This window comes from Ochotona princeps, chromosome 11 (assembly GCF_030435755.1).
Source record: "Ochotona princeps isolate mOchPri1 chromosome 11, mOchPri1.hap1, whole genome shotgun sequence".
Taxonomy (NCBI): domain Eukaryota; kingdom Metazoa; phylum Chordata; class Mammalia; order Lagomorpha; family Ochotonidae; genus Ochotona; species Ochotona princeps.
In genome coordinates this window covers 42,001,589-42,015,980 of record NC_080842.1, presented here as the reverse complement: position 1 = coordinate 42,015,980, position 14,392 = coordinate 42,001,589, and the positions used below count along the sequence as shown (strand labels likewise).

Below are 14,392 nucleotides of genomic sequence, written 5' to 3'. Positions count from 1 at the left end.
GTCAAGAGTGTGTATGAGACAGACAGTGAACACTTCCCTCAGGTTTCGGTACACCTTTCTCTGCATCCCACATTTTCCCACTATCATAGAAGCAACATTCCATATTCATGCACAGTTCCACCTCTGGAAAACAGAAGTAACAGAAGATAGCTGATAGCAGGTGACAAACCCAGGGACTTGTAGGAGGACAGCCCCAAGCCTCCTAGAACAATGTGTGCCTGTCTCAACCTCAAAACACATGAAAACACAAAGAGGCAACTTTGCCCTCTCAGAGAGATTTTTTTTTTCTAAGCCACTTACTGGGGAAAAAGATAATGCTTCTTCTAAATTCTTGCAATGGCATCACAAGCCTCTTTTTCATTCATCCTTAGCTATTTTACAGGTTTCCTTTTTCCTTTGTGGCTTAAAACACTGCATCTTGTGCTGTTGGCCAAATAGTAAGACACTGCCTTTGATCTGGCTGTAGCTTTTTTCCTCTGCTTGCCTGGTTCTGTCTGCCTTACTCAGTTCTCCCAGGCACCATCTGCTTCTTCTTGTTTCCTGTGCCTTTCCTTGCAGTGGCTGGCAGGACAGGACTGGAACCTTCTTGAGCCAAAGGTCATGTGTGCTATTAATGACAACCCCTGAGGGCAGCAGATGGAGCATAGCAGGTGATCCCCCTGCTGCAGGCCAACACCTTGTGTTAAGGGCTAAGAATAGACTACAGCGGACATAAGCAGACAGCACCTGGGGGCACCTGCTTGCTCCCGGCTGCCCCATCTCATAAAGAATTTAATGTGCAGGCCCCCTGCCCTGTGTGAGATGAGGCCTTTGCCAAACTCTAATTTTGATCCCCAAATCCCACACCAGAAGAAACTGAAGTCAGTCAGCATTTTTATGACCATGCCCCCAGGGAATTCTACTTCCAGCAGATCATGCTGAAACCAAGGAGGACAAGGAAGTCACAGTGCCAATTGCTAGCCCAGTAAGCATCCCTCAATAGGCAAACAGTGGCCATCTGTCATGGTGGATTTGGATAAGCAGTCATCTACTAAGTGAACACTCAATCTGTTTTTCCGACCCTTGGGGCCTCCGGCTGCAGTGGGCTTGGGAGATCTGTTTCGGCTGCACATCTCCTAGGTGTTCCTCTTTAGACCCAGAAAGATCCGGAAAATGACGCAGGTGGATGCAGGAGCCCCTGCTGTGGCCGTGGATAACTCACTTCACCTCTTGGTGCCTTGCTTTTTCCACCTACAAAGTGGAAACAAAGAAGGCCAACCTCTTCTTTCCTGCTCAGGGATGCTCTTAGGAGGCAGGCTGCGCTGCCTGTTATAGGGAGACAGGTGTCCTCCTTCCTTGGGAAATGTGGAAAAGGCCAGGGCATTTTCCAGTTGCAGTGGCACCCAGGAGCTCCAGGCTGAGCAGGAAGGAGAGCTGGATGGGAAGAAGTTGCACATCCCCATAGTTCTTCGGTACTTCACAGCACTGTGAACCCAGTACAGTGGCATCCCAGTCAGGTGACCCCATCAGCTGGCTCCAGCTGGCCACTTGTAATTTTTAAACCAAATCTCCCTTCGTTAATTTTTTCTAAAGGATGTAAGCATATACAAAAGGATCAACTTGAAAATCCTACGTTTGTTGAGCTTTGTGCTCAACAAGAGGAATGAGCAAGGGACTGTTTGGAAATTGGTTTTATGGTGGTTGGAATCTCTTCGAGAGAAATCAGTCTCTCATCTTAGTTCTTTCTTATAGTTCTTTCTACCTTAAGGCCCTCTTATCAAATAGACTCACCTTCTCTATTCAGCTCTGCAGAGTACAGAAAACAAAGCTTTTTTTTGAAATACAATCATAGTTAGACAAACCCTGTGGGTCCTTTGGTGGCTCTCCATCACCCTGATGAGTGGGACCTGAGGCAGAATCAGAGAAAGACAGGGCTGAGTAATGCCACGATTTCTGTGTGTGTGTCTAAATCAGGGTATTTCCCTGTCATAATTAAAATTGGAAAAGTTCTGTTAATTTTTTCTTTCCTTTTTTTTTAAAAAACTATGGTTTGACTGTTAACATTTCCACAAACAAAAGCACTCTGAGCAAGAAATCAGACTCCTCTAAAGAACTTCTGTGTTCTTCTTAGGACTTAACCCAGAGTGAGGGCAGGTGGGAGTGACAGAAGACACCAGCATTCAGGAGTGCCAATGGTGACATAGGTATCCCATTGGGTCTGAGAAACTTTCCTACAAAGGAAAATTCTAGATGTTTCAACCATTGTGGATCAGTCAACTTGGCCCTAGCCCCTTCCTGGGAGTTCAGGTGTAATCTGATTAAAAAAAAAAATGTCACTCAAAGGAAACAAAAGGCAGGCACCTCCTGAGAGTGTCCAAAAGAACTGTGCCCACACAGGGCAGGTCTCAATAGTTTCTGCTCAATTCTCGTTGCCCTCGGCTGTGGAGCCTTGACCAGATGCCCTTTTCCCACCTGCCCTGACTCTGCTTATTAAGCTTCTTACTGTTGCTATGATGGCACAAGGGAGCAGCTCCCACTTTGGAATTCAGCAAATGACTTCTCTTTGATTTTTGTGTCTGATGGTCCAGTGGATAAGGCCCAATGCTGCTGGGATTTGTTTCTGCAAGGCAATTCTGATGGTAACCCATAAGGAAGGCACACAGGACACCCTATACTTGATGCTCGGCTCTCATCGGCATCCCTTTGGGACTGGCAGATGGACTGTGTGACCTTTGTGCGAGAACTTTGAAGATGGACACGTGCCACCCCAGGGGACTGTGTGACTCAGTAGTGGGTTGGAAGAGAGTAAAGAAGAGGCAAGGGTGGGGGACAAGGGAACTTCTGGACGTGCATGGAAGGAAAATGCCAGCGATCATGTTGTCATCACTTGTTACTCTTGCTAGGGCTGAAATAGCAAAGTAGATTCTTTTTAAGCAGAGGCAGTGACTGCTACATGCATTTTCTTTCCTTGCAAAAGGATCAGAGATTGCATCTAAAGAATGAAGAAGCATATTCTTACTTCCATGCCCCTGAAAGTAAAAAGGCCAGGACTCCATCTCTGCAGGTCTAAGTGGGGCTAATGACTCCTCTATCCAATGGGAAGAATATTGCTTACCTACCTCACAGGGGTGTTGTGAGGATAAAGCAATTCATGTGTCTGGCCAGGCACTTTGAGGAGAAGAGTTATCAAGTTTGCTTCCAATTTCAAATTCTTTTGAACCCTGAGCACCTATGGTGTATAATAAGGCTCTGTGTTTGGGAAAGTGGAGGGTAAGGATGTGATATAGTTCCTCCACTCTTTTTTTTTTTTTTTTGATGAATGAATTCTTGCAGAAAAATGACAAGAGAATAGCAGATGAAGAGTTGTTTCAATGTGGGTCAAGAAAATGACCCACATTTCTTCTTTCTACCCCAGAATGGTTATTCTTCTTTCTTTTCCAAGGGCTTGGACAAGAAGGAAGATTTGTTTTTGTTTTTGTTGTAATGCTTTGGTTTCCATCTGGGGAGGCTGTTTTGAGAAGCAAACACTGGTCGCTCTACCTTCTCTGTGGGAAAATGAAGGCAGCCTTGTGGGAGAGTGCTGTGGGTCCAGCTCCTGTGATTCTGTTACTTCAGTTACTCCTCCCTGGCTTAGCTTCAGCGAAGTCACAGCCTTCATCTTCTCTCTTCGGACCCAGAGAGCATTTGCTTGTGCTGTCCTGGAATGCTAGGGAAGTTTTGGTGGTGGTGGGAAGGGGGGTATCTTTTTCCTTGGAGAGTCTGGTACATTGTTGTTTGCTGGAAATGCTTGGCTTCCAAAGACAAGGGCCTTTAACTAAAAGGCAAATCTAAACATCTAGCTTTTTTTTTTTTAGGGAGCAGAGAGTGGTGTGGTAGGTCTGGAGTCAGGAGGATAGGATGAGTTTTCAATTAGGTAGCTGCCTCACATAAAACAAGGCCTTCTGAAAAATTCTCATTTGCTTTTCTATATGCAAAAAAAAAGAAGAAGAAGAAGAAGAAAAAAAGTCCTTCTCTTCCCCCAAATGCATTCAGTGAACCAAGTCTGGGTTCCAAAACATTCTGAAATATGGCACCTCTGAAATGATTTGTATGTATAGAGTGTTAACACTGGAAGTCCACTCGTTTCTACTAACAGCCAAACCAGCCAAACCTAAGAGTCTAGCCCCTTCTGGAAACTTCCTGGAAATGTTCTCAGGGGTTTGTAGCTTTGGGAGAGCTCTTGCAGTATTACAAGTCTTGTCATCCCCACCTCAAGTCCTTAGAAGTCCTCCTGCCACAGAAAGAACAGCTTCAGACCCCAGCAGGGCCTCCTCTGTGTTTCAGAACCAGAGAGAAACCTCTTGTTATGTTGAAAATCACTACATGAGTTGAGCCTTCAAGGGAAGAAGTGGACTCCTTTGTATACTTTCAGAGAGAAGACGAGACAAAGAGAAAAGAAAGCTTATTTGATTTCAAAAAAACTAAAAATGACCCTTTCGTTGCAAGAAGAGATTGTGGTGTCTCGGTCGTGGTCCCCTTTTTTCTTGAAAGGAGAACTGGGGAGTCCCCAGGTGAATTGCTTTAGGCACCCCAGGCAAGCCCGAGGCTTTGTGTCCTGTTTCCAGAGCCTGAGGAAGGTGTTCCCCTTTTGGTGCTGCTGCCTTGCCCTGGTTCATTCTGAGAGCCCCCTCTCTGCCATTTTTCTACCCTTCTCCAGTCCATGCTTACAAGCAGCTCCCAACAATGGTGTTAATGTGTGGATTGCACAGGGGATTCCCTCTTTGTGGCTGGTCCTTCTATGCCCATTGCTTTAGGTCAGAGCTATTTGTCCGAATACAACCCTCACAGCCTTTCTGCTTGCCTTGGCATCCCTATTATAGCTTGCCTTTGACCAAATGTATCTCCAACTGTCCAGCGACAGTTTGTGCCAGCCCCTGGAGCCATTGCCTCCTGCATTGCTTTGGTCTAGGCCACCTCAAGTCAGGCATGACCATTGTTACTTCCTTCATTTAAATCCATGTGCCTTGAGAAGGCATGGCCCTAAATCCTGGTGGAGATGGCAGGAGAGTTGGACAGGTGACATCGCTTAAATAGGTGGGGCACTCCCTGATAACTGTAAAAGCAGTTTTGGGCCACTCAATGAAAATGGAAATTTGGACAGCTACCTCTAGGTTGTCACAGAAGAGCATTACAACCCCATCCAACCCCACTAACCATGTAGTATCTGCTTGCTAGTAATGGCCTACTTGCATTTTTTAAACTGTCTTAATAAAGAAGCAAGAGAGAAGAGGGGAGAAGAAGAATGCTGAAAACCACATAATCTAAGAGATTATCTGAGTTTATGAAGTTGTTCTAGATGGTATTAGAATGGAGGGGTATATGGCCATATGACAGTATTCTAAGTTTATGGGTCACAGCAGCTACATAAACATGCCAATATTGGACACGCACGCACACACACACCCACACACACACCCACACCCACCCACACACACCCCTTAAAGAGCTTAAAAAGTTTCATGAGACAGAGTACCCTTGCTGGACTTGATATAGACCTAGCCCACACAGAGTTTTCTTCTCTTCCAGGCACAGTGTCCTGAGGACACCTCTGGCCTGAGATATGCCTTCATTACCTCCGGCTGAGAAGAAAGCCAATAGCAGGCTTCAGCTGGGGTTGAAGACATTGCCCAGTTGCTGCCAGGATTCTCAGCAAGTTCAGAGAACTCGAGGAAGGAGCTTTCTAAACACCTCCCTGTCTTCTACAGCAAAGAGACCTGAGCCTCCAGCACAGCATGGCAGTCACCAGAGTAGGGAGAGAGAAAGAGGCAAGGTGTGGAGCATGAACTTGATCACTACTGTTTGGAGCCAGACAACGTTATGTCCTCTCTGGCTTGTGACAAGCATACCTGCCCTCTGTGGCTGCCCTTCATAGTCAGTATCTGCAGATGAGGCTGACCGGGGCTGGCCTGGTGACGCCACACTTGGACTTGGGGAAAGTGACTCCTCTGCCTAAATACAAAGTCCACTTGGCATGTCTGCTGGCCTGGAGGTCTTTGAGCACTTGCCCTGTGAGAGGCAGAGGCAGTTCTACCGCGGGGCCAGCTGCCTTCCCCCTTGCAACAGCAATGCCGCAGCAAATCTGGGACCTGTCCAACAGACCAGTGCACATGACCATGAGGAAGCCGCTCCAACTCCTCTTGCCTTGATGATGGAATTGGCTTGTCTGAAGGGACAGGATGTTTGAGTGTGCTCCAGGAATCCTTCCCAAGAAAGAGAGAGTGCTGTACAGGCCTGTGGGGATAGGGGCTCTCACAGTCGTATTTCCAGCTCCCCCACAGTCTCTCTCCTGAGCTAGATCCTGTTCTGAGCCAGAAAGGCTACCTGCAGAGAAGTGAGACCCTCTCTTGGGATGTTCTAGATGAAGGCCAGTGCTTGCTGAGGTTGTCACCTGCCAATTCAAAGTGCCAGTGGTGATTCTGAAGAAAAACCACAGGGTCTGTCTTCAGTCCTTGGAGACTCTTTTGGGCCCAAATCCAGGAACAGTGTTTAGAGACCCCTCCTCTAGTCTGTCTCTTGTGCACAGTCTGTGTCTCCTGCGTTCAGCCAGCTGCTGCAGACTGCCCAGTCAGCACCATCATGCTGCTCTTCCCTTCCCTCCTTCCACTTGTCCCACAGTGGTCCCAGAGTCACACAGACAGCAAGCCAACTTTGTGCTTTTTCTCTTTTATATCTAAATATATGCCAACTTGCAGGCCAGGAAAATCTTAGGTCCTCTTGTCCACAGTCCCAACCCTCTGAGAATGATAGCCCCAAGATCTCTTCCCCTGGTTTCCAAGAAAAGATGCTTTGCTATAGGTTTACAGAAATGTGGCTCATCAGGGTGGAAGGAAGGCAGCCTGGAGGCAGGATAAGGAGGGGGCAATGAGTGTGCAGTCCTACAGGAACCCTGCTTTCCAGTGCAGTCCCCCCAAGGGCCCTGCCTTCCAGTGCTGGTGTTCTCCTTTACAGTTTAAATAAGTTACATGTGCGTTACAGGAAAAAAAATACCTAGGCAAAGGAAGGAAGGAGGGATACACAAAGAGAATGCAAGGAGGGATGAATGAAGGAAAGGAGATAGATGGGGGAAAAAAGACCAATTCTTGAGGCCTCATTGTCATTCCTTGGTGTCCCTGGGTTTACTGTTCAAAGCAAAAGCATCTATCTCCCTACAGCAGGACTGGGTTTCCCAGCATTTTCCAGCTATGTGCCCACATGTCTGATGTTGCCCTGTGCCAACTCCCTGGGCTCCCTTGTGCCCAGTCCCTAGCTCTCCTGACCTCTCAGTCTGATTCAGAGGGGCAGCCTAAGAGGCAGAGAAGATCAGATCCAATCTCTTCTCTCCATGTGAGGGTTATGTGATGGGCAGGCGAAGGGGACATTTTCTTACCTCTCTTCAGTTTTTCTTGGACACTCTTGTCCCAGTTGTGCTCCCTGCTCTGTAAAGCCCGAAGGTGCTACTATCACTTTACAGAGCAAAACCAGTTGAATTTGTCAGGTAAGGCACAGCTGTGAGTGCATGCAATTTGTAATTTTCCCTAAAGGGCTAATGAAGTATTCTCACTGCTCCTTGTTCACTTCCATCATCACTGTCTTGGGAACAGATCTCTAGGTACATTTGTGAGTTTTAAGAATTTAGTGGTCAACACCATGACTGTTGAGATTTCGAGTATTCCCATTCACTGAACAAGCCATGAGGCTTGATTCTGTAATGGGAACAATCTAGAATTTGGATGTTCTGGGCTAAGGGTGGACACCCATGTTCCATCTCTTTCAGATCCAGTGAGACAGGGAGTTGTCAGTGGCAGCCTTAGTCACCTCAGGAGACACTTCCATGTCCAGCCAGGAGTTTTTTCCTTCCCTTTTTCCCACAGCTCCACAACCATTGTGTCTCAGCTCCACAAATCATTCACTTATTCTGAGAAGAGCTGAGTGAGTAAAGTATAGCTTCTTAAGCTCAAATGTCCTCTTTTATTCTTGAGATTCCTGAAATTAAAATTACAGTAAGCTCTAGGTTAACAATAAAGCCTGTCAGTAGAGCCTTTCCGTCAGGTTCATGTCTGCCTCTGATTAACCCAAGTCTCAGCCTCAAGTCTGGGTTGAAGTGACTCAGCCAAAGTTTCAAGGAAGGACTGGGTGATAACCTTGCCTTGGATCACACCTGCTCCTGACCTGTCTAGGTGGTGGTTGTGCACAACCGTGTGAGTGAGGGATGGAGGAGAGCCTTAATGAGTGTGGCTGGAGGTAAATGATGTATCACAAATGCACGCCTATGCAGGGCATAAGGAGCACTTATCCTTAAAACGAAATTCAGTTTAGCTGGGCAAATGTAATCCTCAAATGAGACGAGGAACTATGAAAATTTGGAAAGGAAGAAGGCTAAGAATGAAATCTCAGCTTGTCATAATAGAGCAGTCTACAGGCTTCCCACAGGAAACTAGCAAGTCTGAGTTATGGCCCCAACACTCTGGGCCAATTACAGTGCCTTTTGGAGTGATCCACTTACTCATTACCCAAATGTTCCTTCTAATTCTAAAATGCCCTGGCTGCAATGACTCAGCCATAAACCTGAGTGCTCCAGTGCAAGGCAGAGCAAGATGACTGCATACAGACTTGAGTCTGTCACTGAGGGAGGCCACAGTAAGGAAGCTCCCCTTCCCTGACCCTGACTCTGAAAGTAACAGGGGGCTGTAGGAGGGGTGGCCTTTGAGCCCTGCCTCACAATGTTTCCCTTCTCAGGGGCCACAGCCTAGTGCACTTGGCTGCATGGATTCCACTTAGCAGAATAATGATAAATTTAGAGCCCTCTCCTTTTCTGCTACTTCCTTGGCCACCAGCAGCAGGATGGTGGGGAGAGTAGGGAGGGGTTGGGGGGGAAGGGGCTGGCTCTCCAGCCCTCCCATCGTGAGAAGCTCAACCCACACTTTCCGATTTAGATGCCACCCACTGTGGGTGCTGGGCCTTGGTCAGCAGCACCATTTACCCTTGTTTGGAGGAAAAGCAGGGGCTTGAGATCAGTAATATCATTCTTGTCCAGAAAGACATTCTAGAAACTTCTGGAAGGAGAGAATAGAAGCCATTCTCCTAAAACTACAGATACACTTCCAAACATAAAGAAGAGACTCAGGGGGAAAGGCTGGGTGCAGCAGGCTTTTCTCCATTTCATGAAGATCTTAGGACTCCTTGGGAAGAAGTTTCTGGATCTTCCCTACTCTCCATACTCCTTGGATTAAAAAAAAAATAGATTGTTGGAAGGTGATAGGAACCATGTGCTCAAGTGGGACTATCACTTTCAGTATAGAAAGCAATTAGAATTTAAATGCCAATTTAAGGGAGACACCATCCTCCATCCCCCCAAATCCTGCCACTAGCAAGCTGGAGGAACCAAAAGGAAAAGCAAGAATTCAACTCAAATCAGTATACAGCAGAGACTGCCATGCCAAAATTTCCCTTTAGCAGCATCTGGCTTCAGGGAATACTTCTGCCCAGGTATGGGGAAAGATGCACTTGCACAGGGAGCCACTTTGATCCAAGTCTAATCCCCATCTTGTCAACAGGGCGTGGCACAGTGAAGAGCAAATCCTGGAAGTCCTGTGGGTCCCAGTCAGGCTGCCTGACTTCCTTTGTCCAGTGCAGACCTGAAGTCAGAAACAGACAGTGGCTGTTGGGAACTCTGCAGCTCAGCCCCACCCTGCATCCAAAACTTCCTGCAGCAAATTCAAGTTCCGTTGTCTGGAGCAAGAAATGTAGGAAGGGATTTATAAAAGCCTGCAAATATGCTAGTAATTAAAACACCACTAGGCATCCACTCTGCAGTCCTCAACTGCCCCCGCCCCAATCTGCTCCTTTTTCTGGTTCATCAGTTGTACATGGAATTCTTGGTGCTCTCAGCTGGCCAACAACTTCCATTTCCTTGGCTAGATGATGAGAATGGAGCCAAGTTGATTCTAAGTTAACACACATGGCTCTCAGATGTATGGACTAATGTGGACACCTGTCTGTCTTCATTCATCTAGACCTGGTGCTATTTATGGCAAACTGTGCCTATGGAGGTAATATCCTTCATTTCCTAGTTTTTTTTTTCCTGATGCATTGCAACCAAGTAATGATGTTAGAAACACTGGATTTCCACGGAGGATTTAACACAAGATTTCTGTCCCTTTTTCTTTCTGTCTTTTTCTTTAGAGAGCCTGGTTTCCAGTGTCTATGTCCCCTTATTTCTTTGAAGAAACTGAAAAGTTTTTCCTTTTCTATTAGCCAAAAAGAAAATTTCATCAAAAGGAACAAGGTCGGACTCTTTCTCCTCTCTCTCCCTGTCGAGTTGGAATGATCATGTGTACTTGAGAGTTTTGGATCCAGTGCCTCCAGGGTCCTTGCTAAAGACAGAGTTTTCTGTTCCCCCTCCCCCACCGCAGAGAGGTCAGGGCAGTGGTAACAAACAATTTAACTTCTCCAAACCTTGTGGTGCCTTTTGCTCGTGGTGCTTCTCTGTTGTGTAACTCCACTCAAGGCAGCCACTTGCAGCAAACAGCAATGCCAGTATCTTCCTTGGTCTCACGTGCCAGGGCAGTATAAGATTTTAATGTATATCTATATAAATAGATAGAGGTATAGATATATCACTATAGTTACATAATTATATAATTGAGGTTCTGATGCAGCTTTGGTGGGAGTGGATTATTCCTCTACAAAAATGTATGCTACTCAACTGAAACTCATGTCTCTCTCTCAAGCATGTGGATGTCTGGAAGGTCTCAGCTGACGAGATGGGTTATTTGCCTATGACAAGTTTCTTCCTTTCTTGTGAAAGTTGCTGTCTCCATAACAGAGAAGGTCTGTCTGGTGAGGGAGCCAAGAGCAGCTTCTTTCAAACTTCCTTTGGTGCTGATATCTTAACACAAATTCTTGGTTGGTTTGTTCTGCTTCCTGGTCAGTGGCCAATAAGCTGCTTTTTCCGAAATATCAACTCACAATGGAAGGCAGCCAAGAGCAGTTTGGGAATAAGAGGCCAGAGTTGGGCAGCTCTGACTTGTTCTAACTCAGTGTCCTTTGTAATCTGAACCAGACTCAGTTTCCCTCACTTTCCCTGACTGCCAAGAGCATCCTGACTCCTTACATCAAAGGGGAAGGGTGACTTCATAGGCTGAACCAGTGGTGTTGAATCACCCTATTTCTAGTGATTTGGAGACAGCAACTTGATGTGTTTTCACAGTTTTGTTTGTACGTGGATAGGATTTTCATCTTGGGTTTGTTTTTGTTCTCTTGCTCCTCCCTCTCTGCCACATTTTACATCCTCTCTTTGGCAATAGCTGTGAATACTGTGTAACTGGTCCGGATTCACCTAGGAAGTTGGGTAGTGCTAACTTCTCCCAAGGGAACAACATCACTAATACTGTCTAAGGTGCTAGAATCAAACCTCATTTTCTATACTTTGGTTCTTAGAAAAAAACAAAACATGCAGAATTCTTTCTGTGAAGCCTTATTATAGATTGTCATAGCCAATTGTTGATCCAAAAAAAAAAAAAAGCGGGAGAGACAGAATAAAAATGAAGGATAAGATGCCGAGATTCTGTATAAAATGTAACTGAAAGACCTGTGCTATTTCCTATATTAAATGTAAACTACCATAAATATATATGTATGCATATATATATGTACATATATATATATATGCTTGAAGCTGATAGAATGGGAAAATATACAGTGTATTCATCTTTATTTTATTTTCCTGTTGGTTCACAACTCTTCATATGTATGCAAGGGAGGGTTTGGTGGGGATGGGGGTGGGGAGCATGTCCTGTGTCACGCAGGAAGCTGTTGGGACTTGTGCTGTGTTCCGTATCTTCTTAAAAGAATAGACTGGAAGAGAGGTAAAGGACACAGCACGTAGACTTGCCTTCTCAAAGTTCTGAAAACGGCTGTTCTGCTGGCTTTGTTTCTTCTTCTGTGGTTTCTCAACAGCACCACCTAGGATGTTAACAGTTAACAAAGCAGGACGTTTTATCTCCTTTCCCCAACCCAACTCTTCAGAAATACCCACTCGACGCCTCCCCCAACCAAAACCTGAGTGGTTTCCACAGAAGTTCCCCTGCACCATGAGAAGTGAGCCAGTGCTGGGGCTTTCCTCTGTCCCTCATCTGCCTGAACCCGGGCCCACCTCCTTCAGTTGCTGCTGAAAGAAAAAAATCTGGTTTGAGAGATGAGTTTGGGCCAAAAGGGGGTTAAAATGTCGCCAAAACATATTGGTGAATCCAGACTTCACCAGAACAGGGTGAGGAAGAGTCCTTTCCAAGACTGGCTATGAAATTCAAGTGTTTAGGGCCCACATGTGTGTGTGAGTGTGTGTTGTACGTGTGTGCAATGTGTATTTGTTTCAACGTATGAAATGTCTGGTGGACAGAGAACAAAATAATTCAAACAGAAATGAAAATAAAACAATATATATCAAATGCTATTTTATCAGATGATGCACTTGTTCACCTTGATGAGAAGCCACTGTTTCACAACTATGCAATCTTCCAGTCTCTCTTCCCTCCCTCCTTCACCTCAAATTTCCAAACTGTATTCCATAGCCCTTGCCAATTTTCCTTTACACAAGAACCACAGTATCCAATCCCAGGTTCAAGGTGAGCATGCTACCATGATTCTTTTCCTAAATTTGAGAGCTAATGGGGGAACAAAAAGATTTTTTTCTTCGATTTGAACTGATTCTATGTAACCCTGTTTGGTTCTGTAAGTGAACTGGTGTGTATTTTGTGTTTGGGTTCTATGTTTACAACTTGCTTTCATCCTCTTCTTGGTTCAAACGACTTGCTTTTTTATCAATGCTACTTTTGATAGTATATGTTTGGGGGATGTGTTGACTTAAGGCAAGAACAAATTTGGCTTAAATGGGACAATGAGCATGTGACCTCTGGGGCTGGAGGGTGGGGATCGGGAATAATGTGCACCTGCAGCTTGAGTGGCACCTGCATCCTGGTTCTGAATAAGGACCATGGCAGGGAGCAGGTATACTCTGGGAAAGTTTTGACCTAGGTGTTTTTACCTTTCCTTATTTGTGGTCATCTAAATGGAGTAACCTGTCCCCAGAGGGTGAACTCATGTTTTCTGCCTTGGCTTAGGCCAACTGCAGCCTTCCCAGCTACTCTACCCACTCTCTCCACTGTACCCAGTGCCAAAGCCTACCTCTCTAACCCCGTACTGCTATCCGCTAATATCTTTCCCTCCTCTGCCAACTCACTGACAGGCAACATACTGGAGTGGGATGATGTATAAACTCTCATTCTGAAGGCCAAATATCAAGGGAGATTCTTGAGAGCCTGCTGTGGAAAGCGCTCAGGAAGTTAGCCCAGAGACCATGTGCCAGTGGGTGGCATTGAAAGCATACTTCCAGCTGATGAGGAGGACAACAGATTCTAACACATGTCCAAACTGCCAGAAAGCCAGTAGGGCTGCCTTGGCATGCCTTTTCAAGGTCTTTCAAAGGAGTGACAGAGAAGAAGAGAGATCATGGGCTTACACAAAGCACAAACTAGGCAGGGGGAGCCCTGCATGCAGAAGGCAGCTTCTCACCTGCTTGGGTTGAGACTCTGCACAAGTCTGAGTTTTGCTCACGGTTTACAAACTCTTGCACAAGGTGGCTGAGCCATCCAAGATAGTTTTTCAAAGAAATTCAGACACTGCCTAACTGCTCCAGCACAACTTGCTCCCACTCCGCGACTAGTGGGAACTTCAGTGGGGTTCCTTTGGAAGGAAAGGGGACATGGATCCTTCGGGGGAGTACATTATTTCTTTTGGCCTCATTTCTTCTCTTCCCCCCTCCTCCCGCTCATTTTCTTAGCTACTCAGGGGAATCTAAACGAAGTGCTGCTCATTTGCTTTTATTCTGTAGATCACACCTGCTGAGACACATCCCAGAAAGCTCTCACTCATTCCTTCTTTGGCCTCCTAAGAAGGAGACCCTCTCACTTTTTGACTTAATAGTGGTATTCTGGAGACCCCCTTGACTTAGCCTCAAATTTGGCCTTGTATCACCAATTCCCAGGGGTCTTGTCCAGAAGCTTACCTGTCTTGCAGGGTCAGAAAATCCCAAGGGGACCAGTTTCAGGAAGTTGGTTAACCCTTTGATGTCTGCAAAAAGTGGCAAGTTGCTGGGGATCGTCTCTCAGGTGGCCTAGTGCCAGCCCTGTGACCTTTCTCCTCTCTGGCCTCCTCCATCAATGTGCAGGCCCGTAGATGGCTTTGGAAATCCAGGTGCTCCAGGCCTTTTAGTAGAATCAGGGTTTGGATAAAATGCAGATAGGTGGGATGGTAGAAGCAGTCGATTTCTTGCTTCTTAGCCCACAGCCTTGTTGGAGCTCTCAACACCCATGTTGGGGATAAAAGATGACTTGCCTCT

The 14,392-nt window shown here is 46.1% G+C and overlaps 2 long non-coding RNA genes across 4 annotated transcripts in view; both read right to left on the bottom strand.

Moving 5' to 3' along the window:
* Positions 1-7,504: 7,504 nt before the first annotated feature.
* LOC131481396 (uncharacterized) lies at positions 7,505-10,586 on the bottom strand. The gene is made up of 2 exons (XR_009246294.1): positions 10,453-10,586; positions 7,505-7,980 (listed from the first exon to the last, which is right to left on the bottom strand). It is a non-coding gene; the product is annotated as an uncharacterized LOC131481396 (long non-coding RNA).
* Positions 10,587-11,797: 1,211 nt separating this feature from the next.
* The window catches only part of LOC131481395 (uncharacterized), a 28,742-nt gene continuing 26,147 nt past the window's right edge, over positions 11,798-14,392 (bottom strand). For 2 of the 3 annotated variants that reach the window (XR_009246293.1, XR_009246292.1), the window contains exon 5: positions 11,798-11,961. This is a non-coding gene — a long non-coding RNA (uncharacterized LOC131481395). The remainder of the gene's footprint in view (positions 11,962-14,392) is intronic. The other variant, XR_009246291.1, reaches the window with a different exon arrangement.